At 39.2% G+C, this 14908-nt stretch overlaps 2 long non-coding RNA genes across 3 annotated transcripts; one reads left to right on the top strand and one right to left on the bottom strand.

Moving 5' to 3' along the window:
- The first annotated feature begins 3990 nt into the window (after positions 1-3990).
- On the top strand, positions 3991-5118 carry LOC146481646 (uncharacterized). Its single transcript, XR_014864266.1, has 2 exons — positions 3991-4771; positions 4802-5118. It is a non-coding gene; the product is annotated as an uncharacterized LOC146481646 (long non-coding RNA).
- On the bottom strand, positions 4413-13759 carry LOC146481645 (uncharacterized). Of its 2 annotated transcripts, none has more exons than XR_014864265.1 (6): positions 13551-13759; positions 11061-11202; positions 9210-9349; positions 8958-9076; positions 7342-7500; positions 4413-6355 (listed from the first exon to the last, which is right to left on the bottom strand). It is a non-coding gene; the product is annotated as an uncharacterized LOC146481645 (long non-coding RNA). The 2 variants fall into 2 exon arrangements; XR_014864264.1 differs by having other exon boundaries at positions 11141-11202.
- Between the last annotated feature and the right edge of the window lie 1149 nt (positions 13760-14908).

The raw sequence follows: 14908 nt of genomic DNA, 5'->3' as shown, positions 1-14908 counted from the left end.
TTTTTAATCTTTCCTTTTCTAAGATTTATTTTAAAAGCATTGTGAGAGATTAATGGAACCCTTTTATTCTGGATTGCTCGATACCTTGAAACCTCGAAGAGCTAAAAAAAAAAAAAAAAAAAAGCAACGAAGCATTGAACGGTATTGCCTTCCTTCTCCTACCCCCTAGGAAAGACAGGGCTATGCTTCATTTCTGGAAAAACTAATCGAAGTCAAATGCACAGATTTTCAGTCATCTCTCTGAATAAAAAATACTGTCTACTTGGGAAAAATTCCATCTCCACTCCCTCCCAGAAAAAAAGTTTCCTAACAAGTGCGCCCGTTAATCAATCACGATACACGATACACCCGGATACAGGCCTTTTCTTATTACCGACGACAACAAAACACAATATTGAGGTTTTTGAAGTAGTTGCCTAACTGGCCAACTCTAGAATGGAGGACACATTTCATGATCAAATGTTATGAGGTGGCGTGTTCCAAAGTAACCTCTAATTGTACCCTTACTTATTTCCTTTTTCACACTTAACAATTTTTTTACGAACTGTCGGCAATGTCTTTACCATCTGCTTACTGTACGTGTCTCTCTACGAGCTCTTTACAATCTCGATCAGCAATCTCTTTAAAAAATCTTCGCCGTTTCTTTTCGATCCCTTGACTGTTTTTTCTCGGTCTTTCCATCTGCTTTAGTGATCTCTTTGTAATCTCTGCACGATCTTTTTACGGTATTTGTGTTATCTGAGTCTTACAATCTTTTTACGGCCTCTTCACATTCTTTTTACGATCTATATAGTTGATTTATTTACGAACTCTTTGCGATCTCTTTTCGTTCCATTATCGATCTCCTTCCAATTTCTTTTCAATCTCTTAAACATCTCTGTCATCTCATCACGAAATCTCTACGATCTCTTTCCCATCACTTTACGATCTCTTCGATCACTCTACGATCTCCTTACAACTCTTCGCAACTTTACAATCTTAGTAACTCTTTAATTACGCGGGATGCATACCGTGTCTAAAAACGGGTCGATTTCTTTTTTTTTTACGCGGGATGCCCTGAGGGGGCATACCGTGTCTAAAAACGGGTCGATTTCTTTTTTTTTTTCTTCCTCGTAGCTACAAATCGGTACATAAATTTATTCATTAAACTCTCCCCTCTCCTACTCGGGGTGTATTGTTCTGATTGTCTTCAACAGAAGCAGGCCAATCAAAATCCATTCTTGTCGCTTATATCGCGAGGGAGGGGACCCACTCGACCCTACCTGTGTGACGTCAACGCATCATTTGATATATTTATTAAAAACATTAAATTTGGCACCATATTGTTAACATGTTCTGGGCTCAAGTGTGCCGTTTTCAAACGGAAATTTCACCATTTTGAAGCGGCAAATCGAAAGAATAACTTCTAAGAAGCACCCGACATTTAAAACGGTGGAAATTGGTAAATTCCTGGCGAAGGAATCGCGCTTTGTTTGACAGTCTTAGACCACGACGCGAGACTGAAAAGAGGTCATTGAGAAGCTTACGTTATCGTAATGGAATTCCCGCAATTTCCCTTGAAACCCTGAGTAGCGTAACACAACGGAAACAACGTAACGCGATCGTCGTGACTCAAACTATTCCATTGGCAAGGATAGTTTTATCAATCGGCGAAGCATACAGTTGGAATAAATGAATCAGCCCCAGCATCACGCGTAATGCCAGTATAGCAGGCATCTTGTTTTTTTTTCTTCCTCGTAGTCACAAATCGGTACATTAATTTATTCATTAAACTCTCCCCTCTCCTACTCGGGATGTATTGTTCTGATTGTCTTCAACAGAAGCAAGCCAATCAAAATCCATTCTTGTGGCTTAGATCGCGAGGGAGGGGACCCACTCACCCCTACCTGTGTGACGTCAACGCATCATTTGATATATTTATTAAAAACCGATTAAATTTTGCGCCATATTGTTAACATGTTCTGGACTTAAGTGTGCCGTTTTCAAACGGAAATTTCACCATTTTGAAGCGGTGAATCGAAAGAATAACTTCTAAGAAGCACCCGACATTTAAAACGGTGGAAATTGGTGAGTTCCTGGCGAAGGAATCGTGCTTTGTTTGACAGTCTTAGACCACGACGCGAGACTGAAAAGAGGTCATTGAGAAGCTTACGTTATCGTAATGGAATTCCCGCAATTTCCCTTGAAACCCTGAGTAGCGTAACATAAGGTAAACAACGTAACGCGATCGTCGTGACTCAAACTATTCCATTAGCAAGGATAGTTTTATCAATCGGCGAAGCATACAGTTGGAATAAATGAATCAGCCCCAGCATCACGCGTAATGCCAGTATAGCAGGCATCTTGTTTTTTTTTTCTTCCTCGTAGTCACAAATCGGTACATTAATTTATTCATTAAACTCTCCCCTCTCCTACTCGGGATGTAATGTTCTGATTGTCTTCAACAACAGCAGGCCAATCAACATCCATTCTGGTCGCTTTAATCGCGAGGGAGGGGACCCACTCGACCCTACCGGTGTGACGTCAACGCATCATTTGATATATTTATTACAGACGGATTAAATTGTCGCGCCATATTGTTAACATGTTCTGGACTCAAGTGTGCCGTTTTCAAACGGAAATTTCACCATTTTGAAGCGGTAAATCGAAAGAATAACTTCTAAGAAGCGCCCGACATTTAAAACGGTGGAAATTGGTGAGTTCCTGGCGAAGGAATCGTGCTTTGTTTGACAGTCTTAGACCAAGACGCGAGACTAAAAAGAGGTCATTGAAAAGCTTACATTATCGTAATGGAATTTCACAGATTTCCGGTAATAGTCTGAGTCGCGTTACACAAGGTAAACAACGTAACGCGATCGTCGTGACTCAAACTATTCCATTAGCAAGGATAGTTTTATCAATCGGCGAAGCATACAGTTGGAATAAATGAATCAGCCCCAGCATCTCGCGTAATGCCAGTATAGCAGGCATCTTGTTACGTTCCTTCTACGGCGTCTTTACTATCTATTAAGTGTCGCTTTACGATGTCTTTACAATCTCTTTAAAATTGCTGCACTACTTTCCACTTTCTTTTTACAATCTTTTTACGATAGTTTAACAACCTCCTTGCTGTCTCCTATCCATCTATCTCTTTTTGCGATCCCTCTACGATCTGTTTGTAACCTCTTTACAATCACTTAAAGACCTCTTTGCAATCACGTTACAATATCTTTCCAATCTCTTTACAATAGCTTTATGATTTCTTTACATCAAGCTCTAATTATGATATCTTTGCAGCATTTAAGGTCTATTATATTTCGAGCATTTAACGTTCTATCAAGAACCACCTAGCGGGCTTCATTTCTCTGCAATATGTTTGACATATCACTTTTTGTGTGTGTCTAATTCTTTTAATATACTCAAGAGGAGCATATTCTGTTCTCTCCTGTAAGGGAAGAAATTAGGATTAAGAAGTTTATTTGCATCGCTGACAAAAATATTGTAAAAGCCAACATTCACTAAGGGCTGGTTCAAACGTCGAATTTCACATGTGCCGAATCTAATTCAGCAATTAAATACATGTGAAGTTCGACGTCTAAAAAACCAATTAAATTCGACAGATCTGAATTAAATGCGACTTCTGCCGCATTTCCGACTCGGCTAGTCGAATATTCGACTTCTGTTATGAATTAAATGCGACTCTTTAAATTTGACGTCTAAATCAAATGTCGAATTTAAACTGGGCATAAGAGTTTCCAGTTCAATCTGACCTGCTGTTGTTCAATCAGATCATAACTGTAATTAAGCGTTGAAATGTTATTGCAACCTGCGCAGCCTTTTGTTAAGTTACTGTTATCCATCTGTATACTTTTGAAAGTTATTAATGTTGTACACTGGGAGCTAAATTCCGTTTCCTCCAATTGTTTCAAAAACTACATAAGTTAATGTGGTGTTAGACTTTTTAATGATAATTTCCTAATCGCGTCGCTTCTGCAGTTTGTCATAAATACAAGTACCTTGTACAATATTCTTTGGTTATATTCTGGAATTAAACTCGGCTGTTGAACCCAAGCAATGTCTGTTTCCTGTGTCTCCGGAAGCTTTGGATTGCTGTGACAGATCCTGGTAACCACCGCAGCCGCCGAGTATTTCCCCTCAGATTGCCATAGTTCGTACAGCTCAAAACTCACCTTCACACTCCACATTCGGAAAATCTCCCGATAAAACATACCCAACCCCCGCTCGTATGCTACAGGCTAGAGAAGCCACTTTTACTTCATAGTTCCCCGAGCCGGTAAAAGCCATACGCGCATGCGTCCGAAATCAGACTGGGAGACTTGAAGTGAAAGGTTGTCCCGCGCGTTCATCTCGTGTCTCGCTCCACGGTCCACGAGACGAACTGTTCGTTCACATCAGCAGGAAAGACACGTTAATCAACTTTATTTTCAAATTATTTTATTTGTATTATAGAAGCTTTCAAAGAAACAGAACTAGAGAAGAAAACATAGAGCTAATAACTCAACACGCAACCTTTGGAAAACTTAAAATTTTAAAGACAAAAGAGAAAAAAGCAAAAGTTTTGCATCAATTTGTACGTTTTTTCACCTTTTGTGTTGTCTCTCACAAGAAAGCTAAACTAATGAGAACTTGAAACAAATACAACGTCGGCAACAACAAAATCCAAACAAAACATAGTAAACCTTACAAATTGGTTTAAGCCTTCTGCGTTTTATGATGGACCCACAGCATGTGACAGGATTCTTCCCGCGTGTTCTAACCAATCAGAGCAAACGTGCTGCTTTTTCAATCAAGCAGGGTGAAGACCAAAACCAATAGTGACTTGCCTTACGCTCGTTTCCCGCGCTTGACACCGGTAGCACGTTTCTCGTTCTTGGCTTGGTTTCACGTTTTCACGTCGAGGTCTCATTAGTTCATTGCGTTATTTGCAGTTCTTATGACAAGTAAATACAATTTCAGTGTCAAATGCCCTCAGGAAACTTTGAAAATAAATAAATTACGCGATTTTGGAAGGGCGATGAAGAATAGGGAAATACTGTAGGGCACTAACTTTTCGCGAATTTGGAGAATTTAAGTTCTCTTTCTAAACCAGCGAATTTGCTTTTACGGTTATCAAATTTTTCCAATAGATTAAAAAAAATGTGTGCAAAATTGAGTTCTTGAAAATTTTTAATAAAAAGGTAATCTCAGTAAATAATTTTCAAATGTTAACCTTGTTTTATAGTTTCTCTATTTTGGTATCATAAGCGTAAATACAGAAATAAATACAAAATTATCCCAAATGTCGTACAATAAAAATGAAATTTGCTGTAATTGATAGTGCAAAGAGCTGGTTGCAAAATGGACGCAGTAAACCATTGGTATCTGGAAGATAAACGCCCAGTTTAGACGTCCCATCTCGGCACATAAGTTCATAAACAGTCACCCCAACCTAAATTAACCATTAATTAACTTCTACTCACAGTATCACTGGCACCAACACAGAACAGTCCAATATTAGACTGATCACACTAGACAGCCTCGAGCCTGAGTGAACTAGAATTTAACTTGAAGTTAACTCAATTTCTGGTCCCATTTCCAATTTCTCATATAAAATAAATTATACAATAAGATAAAACTGTTATTTTCTAATGAAACTGTCGTGCAGCGTCGATGAGGAGAAGAAACGAATGATTGCTTTACAAACAGAGTTGACATTTTACTTTCAGTTATCAACTCTGTTGATAAACCAAACATTCTTTAAAATATACAATAAGCTGAGTACCACAAGTGTATCTTGTGCCGTTTTGTGAAGAAGCAAACCAAAGCCTAATCTAAGAGTGGCACTGAGAAGTTTGATTAGGCTTCACTGATCGGGTTCTGCTAGATTGACTGTCATCCGGGATAAGAATATACGGGATTTATTTTACATTTCTCGTTCTAGGTAAATTTGGGAAGACATGTCTGCAAACTTTTGTTGCTTGCACACTAATTCAAAAGATAATTTCTACATTATTAACTGAAAAAGCTCGAAATATGGCCAATAGAATGAACCCTGAAAAACGGTGCAAACAGCGTGTGCGGTACCCAGCACAAGAAAAGTATGAAGAGAAATCAGAATTAAAACACTGTTGGTATATTAAAGAATAATATTGCAAACTTCATAGAGAGTGCTGTCAGCAAATTTGGCAGCCAACAAAGGAAATATACAGTATCCTCAACAAGCAAGGCAAACCATCTTGTGCTCTATTCTTGGGAAAGGCAACATTCCATCTTGCCTAAGAGGGACTGGGGCGTGACCTGTATTTACCCCTGGCCATTGTCCCTTGGTCCAGCAACTTCTGATGTAAAACATGGTTTGAAACGTTCACGTCCTTTCCTGTGGAGGAGCAAACAGTGCTTAATTAACTCTACAAGATAAGAGAAACCCAACGTAAAAACTTCACCGTCATTGTCAGGTTAAATCATGGTCCGGTCTGCTAGAAGCAATTTTGCCGGTCTACAGTGTAGGTCGGCCAGTCGTAACGGTGATGTTGTTTGTTTTCAACATTTTGAAGAATGAATTGCAAATTTTATTTTTATCTTTAAACCATAGGGTTGGGAAGAGGGGGGGGGGGGGGGGGAGAAGGGATGGCACAGCACTCGCCTCCCACTAATGTAGCACGGGTTTGACTCCTGGAGTTGACGCCAGAATTATGTGGGTCGAGTTTGTTGCCCGGGGAGGGGGGGGGGTACTCCCCTATATAAGCTATATGAATTTTTTCCCCTCTCCTTAAAGGGTATAGTTTTTGAGCCGGTTTGGTCTGAAAATGGGTTTAGATTTTGACCATTAAATCGGGTATGGTTTTCAAGGGAACCACGAGAGCGTGTAAACGTACTTAGAACTCTTTTCAACTCCAAATGAATAGTATAGACAGAGAAGCGTCCAAAATATCATTCGAGCTGAAGGTTTGGGTGAATTTTACCAATTCTTGACTTCAGCACTGATGCAAAGCTTTATTACGCCAGAAGCCAGGTCTGAAAACGGGTAAGGATTTTAGAACGCAGGTCTGAGAACGTGTGTGGAAAATGGCATGTTTTGGTCTGAAATTTAAGGGTCAAGATTTGGAGAACAGAGCGGCACACCCCTACTGAGAATTCCGAGGAGTACCCCCCAGGTTTTGTTGTTGGTTCTCGTCCCTGTTTTTTCCAAGGGTTTTTTCTCTGGGTACACTGGTTTTTTTCCCTCCACAAAAACCAACATTACCAAATTTCAATTCGACCTGTAAACAGTGGATGAAAGAGCCACTCTGTGGAAGCCAGTAAATACCCATTTATCATTGTATACACAGAGCCTGATTGAAAGGTGAAAACATTGCTACTCACTTGTGGTGGTTTGTTTGGTATGGCAGCAGTTGGCCTCCTTCTTGTCTTTTGTTGCTGTGATGGCTCAACTTGTGGTGGCTGTGACTGTTGCTGTAGTTGCATCATCGCCGCTAGTGGAGGATAAAATGCTGCTACCCCCTACCTTGGCATACCATACATCTGCAGACACAAACAACAAGTTAGTTGCTTATTATGGGGGGAGGGGGAAGGAAGGAGACCATGGGGTGGGGAGGGGTAGCAAGGCTGGTGAGACCTGTACTGACTGGAACTCATTTGAATTAGGTAATCAATAACATCATTGGTTATGACTAGATTTTTGGAAATAAATGTGATGGTATATTTCAAGCCTGGTGAATGAATGAGAATGATGTATTATTCAAAGTGATACAGGCATATTTGGAAAAAGAGAAATCTGAGTGCTCCTATCAGGAGTTGAACCTAAGACCTTCCGATTACTAGTTTGAATGCTCTACCACTGAGCTACAGGAGACTCATGAGAACTAAGGCCATTAAACTAGGTTCATGGGACAAACATCCTGCATACTGCTAGGATTTGACACTAGCTCATTGACACTAGCTCAGTGGTAAAGCATACAAACTAGTAATCGGAAGGTCTTAGGTTCGACTCCTGTTAGGAGCACTCGGTTTCCCCCTATATTCTCTACAGAACAAAGTAAACTTTATTTAGCCAGGGTGGCCCATTCAGCTACATGGCTGTTATCCAGAGGCGCCCTAAATTTAGTGAAATTTGGATTCCATGGTGCATATGCTACACATTGACATTCCAATCCTAGCAGTATGCAGGATATTTGTCTCATGAACTTAGTTCAATGGCCTTAGCTCCCACGAGTCTCCTGTAGCTCAGTGGTAGAGCATCTGAACTAGTAATCAGGAGGTCTTAGGTTGTAGTCCTCATAAGGACCACTTGGTTTCCCCTTATTCCCTACAGATAAAAATCAAATTTTAGTGAAATTTGGATTGCAAGGCCAAATCATTATTATTTTATAGCCCCCTTTCTACTAGACCTTTCAATAATTGTACTGAATGAATGTAAAACAAGGCCAGCAATGCCAATAAGGTGTAACACATCAGTCAATTGCAGCTGTGCCCATCCCCACCCTCCAACCTAGTTATTCATGGGGCATTTTTCAACATTGTCCATCCTTGGGGTCAGGTATTACTCTCCCCCCAAGCATTAAGGGGAGCAGAAATGGTGCAGTGGTGAGAGCACTCGCCTCCCACCAATGTTGTCTGGGTTTGATTCCTGGACTCAGCGTTATATGTGGATTGAGTTTGTTTTTGATTCTCGTCCTTGCTCCAAGAGGTTTTCTTCGGGTTCTGTAATTTTCCCCTCTCCTCAAAAACCAACATTTCCAAATTCCAAATTAAATTACAACCAACAGACAGAACAAGGGGAGAGTAGGTAAGAGTACTTCTTACAAAAAAACTGTTTTTTAGTAAATGATTTGAAGTCAGGAGTATGAGTAGTCTGTCTAGTGTGATTGTCTTGGTGAGAGTAGTCCTTAAAAGGACTGTTGTTTAGTAAATGGTCTGAACCTAGAAGTATCACTTACAATGAAGTAACACACAAACGAGAATAGAAACATATACTGTACCTCTTTGAAAATTCCCTTGTAAACCAGATACGCTGCAAAAGTCACGGTGTTTTTATTTTACATTCACATCGATAGCAGTTGCCTTGTTGCACAAATAATGTTGGTGGTAACCTCCCATCCTAAAGGTAAGTTAAAATCAAAAATATGCTATCGATAAAGTATGTATGATTACATAATCGCATCGAAATATAGACTACCTGTAAAATAATAAAGTTGCATTGTGTAGCGAAGTTTATCTTAAATAAAACGAACCTCTGCTAATTCTACAAAGATCTTTAAGAGGATGTTCAGCGTCAGGTTGCTATTGTGCGGCCAGCGAAGGAGATCCATCTCTGATGGCCATGTAAAATTACTCCAGTTATATGTGTTTTCATGAAGTGCAATTCGTCAACCTATAATGGGTAAATGACAACAACAAAGGTTTGGTTTCCACATCACTAGTGTTGCCCAGGGATGTATAAAGTCGATCAAAGTTTTGACATAGTCTGAAATGTCGAATAAGCCTCTCTTCCCCCTAACCCACAGGGGGCAACGGAGAGAGAGAGACGTCTGAATTCCGAGCGATATAATGCTGCCCAGTGACGTCACATACTTTTGCGAATTATGGTAGGTAGTTTTTGATTGGTTCTTACCTAATTGAAATAGATAACCATTTCCTATTGGTCGAACTTGAGAAAACATATTTCATTTCGGCGGCGAATAAAAATTAAAATAAAGTGTTGACAGGCCAGACACGACTCGTAAGCTTGTGGTGTGAAAAGTGACTTCTCTTTTAACGTAGTTTTGCTATCACGAGTATATTTCTTAAAGGTTTTCCTTTTTGGTATGAGATAAGTGGGAGGCTCTTTCAATATTTCTTGAGGCAATGGTTGGTTTCAAGATGTTTTTGAGGTTGATTAGACAATGCCGGGTGGTAGGTTGTGAAGAAGGGAAGAATTTTATTTTGCACTTGTTTGTTTTGTTGTAAAGCCAACTTCCATTCAGTGAATTTAATCTCAGAGGTTATTTTTTAAATGAGATTGTGTTGATAGCCTCTTGCCTGAAAGCGCATTTTAAAGTTGGTGATATATTGTTGGTGATATTGTAGTTGGTTCTCAGAAGTCTCAGCGATTCTACAGTCAAGCAGGAATCCTTGACATTCGCATGCACTTTAAACCTACAGAGACTTTCCAGTACACATTTTTCTTCCTGCCACCCACCGGGGTCAGAAGAGGACTCATAGAAAATGAAACCCTGAGACTTCTCAGAAACAACTCCTCTGCAAAATCACTCTACACTGTATTACAACATCATCCACCGGAAAAAAGAATAGCAGGCATTGTTTATAGGGTTAAATGCAAAGACTGCAATTTTTCCTACATTGGAGAGAGCAAGTGTGCTCAGGGCTTCGAGAGGAGTAGACACAATCCCGCACATGCCACAAGTAGAGAATCAACAATCAGACAACACGCTGCAAAAACCATCCATCCATCCACCCACGCTATGGCGAAATTCTTGAAAGGAATGAAACAAATTACAAGCGCAGAATTTTTCTGGAGTCTTTACACTCAAACATTGACAAGAACTCTGTCAATGAAAAAATGGAGTTCCCAAGGGCATAATTATGTGCTGCTGTTAAGATCTCTTGGGAGCCGAACAGGAAGCAGTGATTTTGAATTTCAAATTCATTGTCCCCTGAAGAAGAGCCAGGGATACGGTTCGAAATTTGGGAAACTTTTTAAGTTTTTTAGATAAATATTAAGCTTTTTTATCAATTTTAATCATGAACACTGATCACCAAAAGAGCAACATTTTTACAATAAATTATTTTGATATAACATAGCACTGACCCAACTGATACAATATATGCACTATGCAGTTTTTCAATAAATTTAAAGCATTAAAACTTCTTTCATTCTCTATCTGCTATAGGTTTTCTTAACTTTACTTAATCTTAGTTGAATAGATTTTACTCTATATTTTTTGTTAGTCTCCCCAATTAGTAGGGCACTTGTGCTCGGCTATCCAGATTTGAGACTTAAATAAAGTTGTTATTATTATTATTATTATAATTGTCGGATGGTATTTAAAAAATCAGACTGTAAAACGTTTTCCTTGGGAAACCTGAAAGTTTGCCATATACTGTAGTTGGTGTTGCACTGTATTTTGATTAAGGCTTCCAAAGTTAAAGTTTAAATTCTTACCAAGGATCAGAGAAAAGCAAAACTTTTTGAGGTTCCTCCTGAATCTGTCTCCTCACTCTGATCTGTAAATAAAGTAAAAACAATTACACAACTGTAGTTAATGTTTCAAATGAAGTTCCATCACTGGTTCAAGTGCTTTAAATCTTGGATTTGAAATACACATGTAGATCTATTAGAACAAATCTTTGCAAAATGCAGAATTATAAACTTCTAATTCACCCTGAGCAATATGGCAACTGAACTACATGTACACCCATGAAGAGTGGTTGCACTCCACTTTGGAACCCAATCAAAAGTTAAAAATTAAAAATTAACCAAGGTTTTCATCTCGTTGATTAGAAGTGGTTTTTGAAAGCTAATTTTAAGCTCATGCTAAAGAAAAGTCAAAACTGAAAGACAAAAATCTTTGGCAGAACCTTTAAAGATTGTCATAGAATCAAACTTCACGTAAGTCCATGATTAGTTTAATCAAACTTTGAACAACTGGGCCCTGGCTATCAGAGTCTAGAAAATATATCTGAGCTGATTTTCCAGAAGGTGGCTACAGAAATTGACGATTTTGGGTCGGATTTCAGGTCTCAATATCATAAATAATTTCCAGATGTTTGCTCGGCGTGATTCGGATTGTGTCATGGATCTAGACTGAAGACAAAAAATCAATTTAAAATGCTGTCTTGCTCAGATTAAGCCGATTCTGTTGTAGAAAGCTAGACTTGAGCGCTAAAAGAGCGGGTTTTGGGTGAGATAAAAGATGCGTTGGCGCCGTTAATAATTGCCATGTCACACTTGTTTAGTCGGATCACAGGTCATGTTTCATTTCACTCGGATGTCAATGTCACGTATAATTCCAAAGAAAAGCCCCTCTTTTCTCTTGCATAGTATTTCCTGACATTACTTTCTTGTGATGAACCGTAAGTGCAGTATTGTTATGACTGGCATATTCCTTCAGCTTAGAAAGTCTCAAAATGTGCTCAGATCAATTTCTGTAGCCACCTTTTTGAAAATCAGCTCAGATATACATGTATGTGTAAACTTTTGACAAGTTTTGCTACCAGGATAAAAGTTTCCAGTCGATCTATATTCACAGAACAACCCCCTTAGACCTGAAACTTTTATTCCAAATTGCTTTTATTTCTTTATCTTCGATTCGGATTTCCGAAAAGGTCCCAGCCACTTCCGAAGATTTCCGACTATTTTCGGAAGACTTCTGAATGTCGCCGAAAATGTCCGAAGATGTCCCGACGACCTTTGAACACTTCTGATTCAAACTGATTGTAGACATTTGAAAGCTTTTGCAAAAATTTTAGTGTGTTGTAATACAGCTATGACACAAAGTCCACATTAAGCGCCTTTTCAGGGGAACTTTAATTGAATTTTTGTTATTAATCATGTTAAAGAACAACTCGTCCGGATTTGTTATTCACGCGTTAGAAATTATTGTCCTTGATGCGTGAGATCGATGTCTTTAGTCTGAAGGCGTGAGAGTAGGCAGGTTTACGATATTTTATCGATGATTATAAAATAGCCAGGGTCAAGCAAGCACTGTGATTGGTCAAACTGAGTTCTGTATAACTCCACAATGCACGAAGCATATGTATGGTGCGTGCATTATAATTGTACATATGCACGGAGCACACGTCAGATTTTTTGCCTGTGAAAAATCTGAGAAATTCAGAGACAGAATGCGCTGTCACTCCAGCGATTCGCAAAAAACAGTCTCTTGTACTGATGTTTCCAGACTTTTAATTAACTTCAACTTGTCTCTCAACACCTTAAAACTTAAACTTGACTTGGAGTTAACTTCTTGAACTTGCTTACGATGTGAGGAAAAACTAAAACAGTTTGACTTTTTACTGGATTGCACGCGCTGTCGCGTGCCCTGTCGTGATCGGCAAGAGCGCGCGCTATTGAATTACGCGTTATCTCGTGTAAGGAGAAACTTGATGTTGATTCATTAAAATTCGCACTTGTCTGAGGAGTTGCGATTGTTTATATTTTATAAAAGAAATAAAAAACTTGTTCCTCGTACATTGTTGAGTTATATAAGCACTTGGGAATTTTTAAAAACACTCGAGAAGTGCAGAGAGGCAGTCGCCTACGGCTCGTGCCTCTCTGCACTTCTCTCGTGTTCTTAAAAATTCCCGCGTGCTTATATAACTCAACAATGCACTCGGCGCGTTTTTTATTTCTTTACTAGTCACGCTCATCCATGACTACATGTAATCAAATGACTGAAAATGTTGTGGCCTATCGATTATTCATCGATTACTCATTAATCATCACTCTTTATCAACTGATTCCCATCGATTACCTATTGATTACTCATTGATTTTCATTGGTGTCATCAATTAGTTACGTCTGGGATAATCCCTGCAAACTCCGTTCCTCTAGTTCATAGAAGCGAGCTCACCTCAAAACATGTGCACTGGGTGAAAGCGGCCTCTCAAGTTGGCTCGTGTAACATGATTAGCAACCAATTTTACGCAGACAGTTTTTAAAAGCCTGCAGAAAGGATAATACAGCCTTGCTTATCATACTGTAAACGCATCTTAAACAAATTAAAAAAGATGTAAACACCGTTCAAATTTTGGCATCCATCTTAGATGGTCAGTACTTCATGTAATCTTGGATAGTTGCTCGAGCAAAGGAATAGGTCAGAGTTTGAACCCTTGATAAGGGAGGGGAGGGGTTAGGGAGGGGAGGGGTAGAATCCTACCAGTGTGATGAGTGGATTGTAGGATTGGGCTCGAATTAAAATCGAAATCAAAATGGCGGCGATTGCATACCAGGATTGGATTTGAATGAGGGTGAAACTTCTTCAGAGTTTCCAATATTAAGTTGGGAAAAAAAATTCATTGCACGAATGTCAATGCATCATCGCTATAGCCTGGTTGCAGCGCGATCTTCTTCACGTTGCAACATTTATTGCGTTTTGGTGAAAAATCCTGCAGAGCCACTAGTTTTTTTGGAAATCCGTCAAATATATACTAGCCGACGCCGTTCACTTTGAACGAGATTTTGACGAAGGTGAGCCGTTAGATCTTTCTTTTTTTCAGAAAATTTTCTTATGGAAACAGATCCAAAAGCCAACAGTACCACAATAAATAAATTCTCAGCAAAGCTGCTGTCAGACTCTAGATTTCATCCACAAACTTGATGAAATACATTGGAAGCTTGGGAAGTTAAAATAGAATTTAGTGCATGTATTTTTCCCACCAATTTCTTTGTAATATTATTTATGCAATACAGACTATTTTCTGTGGATCACCTGATTGCAGTTGTTAGTTGCCCTTTTTTCGCAGAACGGGTTGAAGACCGTGGAAGGGGGCTGGGGCAATTTTCTTTGCTTGATTGTGGGGGGTGGGGATCGTCAGCCCTCTCTCAAGATCCCCTTTCTCTTGCTGAAGAATTTGAGAATGACTTGCTACATGGTAAATGAACTATTATACCATGCCCAAGTAACAACAACCGTTAAGATCTAGCAATATTTCTAGCAATTATTCCACTCAGGCTTGTTGGGTTAATGGGATGATATGGCCAATGAGATGCTACGCACCTCACTGGCCATCTATCATCTCAAATCCAACATGCACCAGGGCTCAAGACTAACTTTAGCTCACTAGCCCAGTGGTTAGTAACAGGTCTGATTTTACCAGCCAAAACAAAATTTTCATCCATATGTGGTGGAAATCCGATTCTGCCATTTGTTGTTTTTTTAAGGTGATTCCGCTGAAAAAGAAGGAGTATTTAAAATTGTCTAAAACTTGG

This window comes from Pavona decussata, unplaced genomic scaffold, assembly GCF_977016875.1.
Source record: "Pavona decussata unplaced genomic scaffold, jaPavDecu1.1 SCAFFOLD_48, whole genome shotgun sequence".
In the NCBI taxonomy this organism is placed as follows: domain Eukaryota; kingdom Metazoa; phylum Cnidaria; class Anthozoa; order Scleractinia; family Agariciidae; genus Pavona; species Pavona decussata.
Note: the sequence above shows the minus strand (reverse complement) of the source record. Positions and strands in the feature narration are given on the sequence as shown.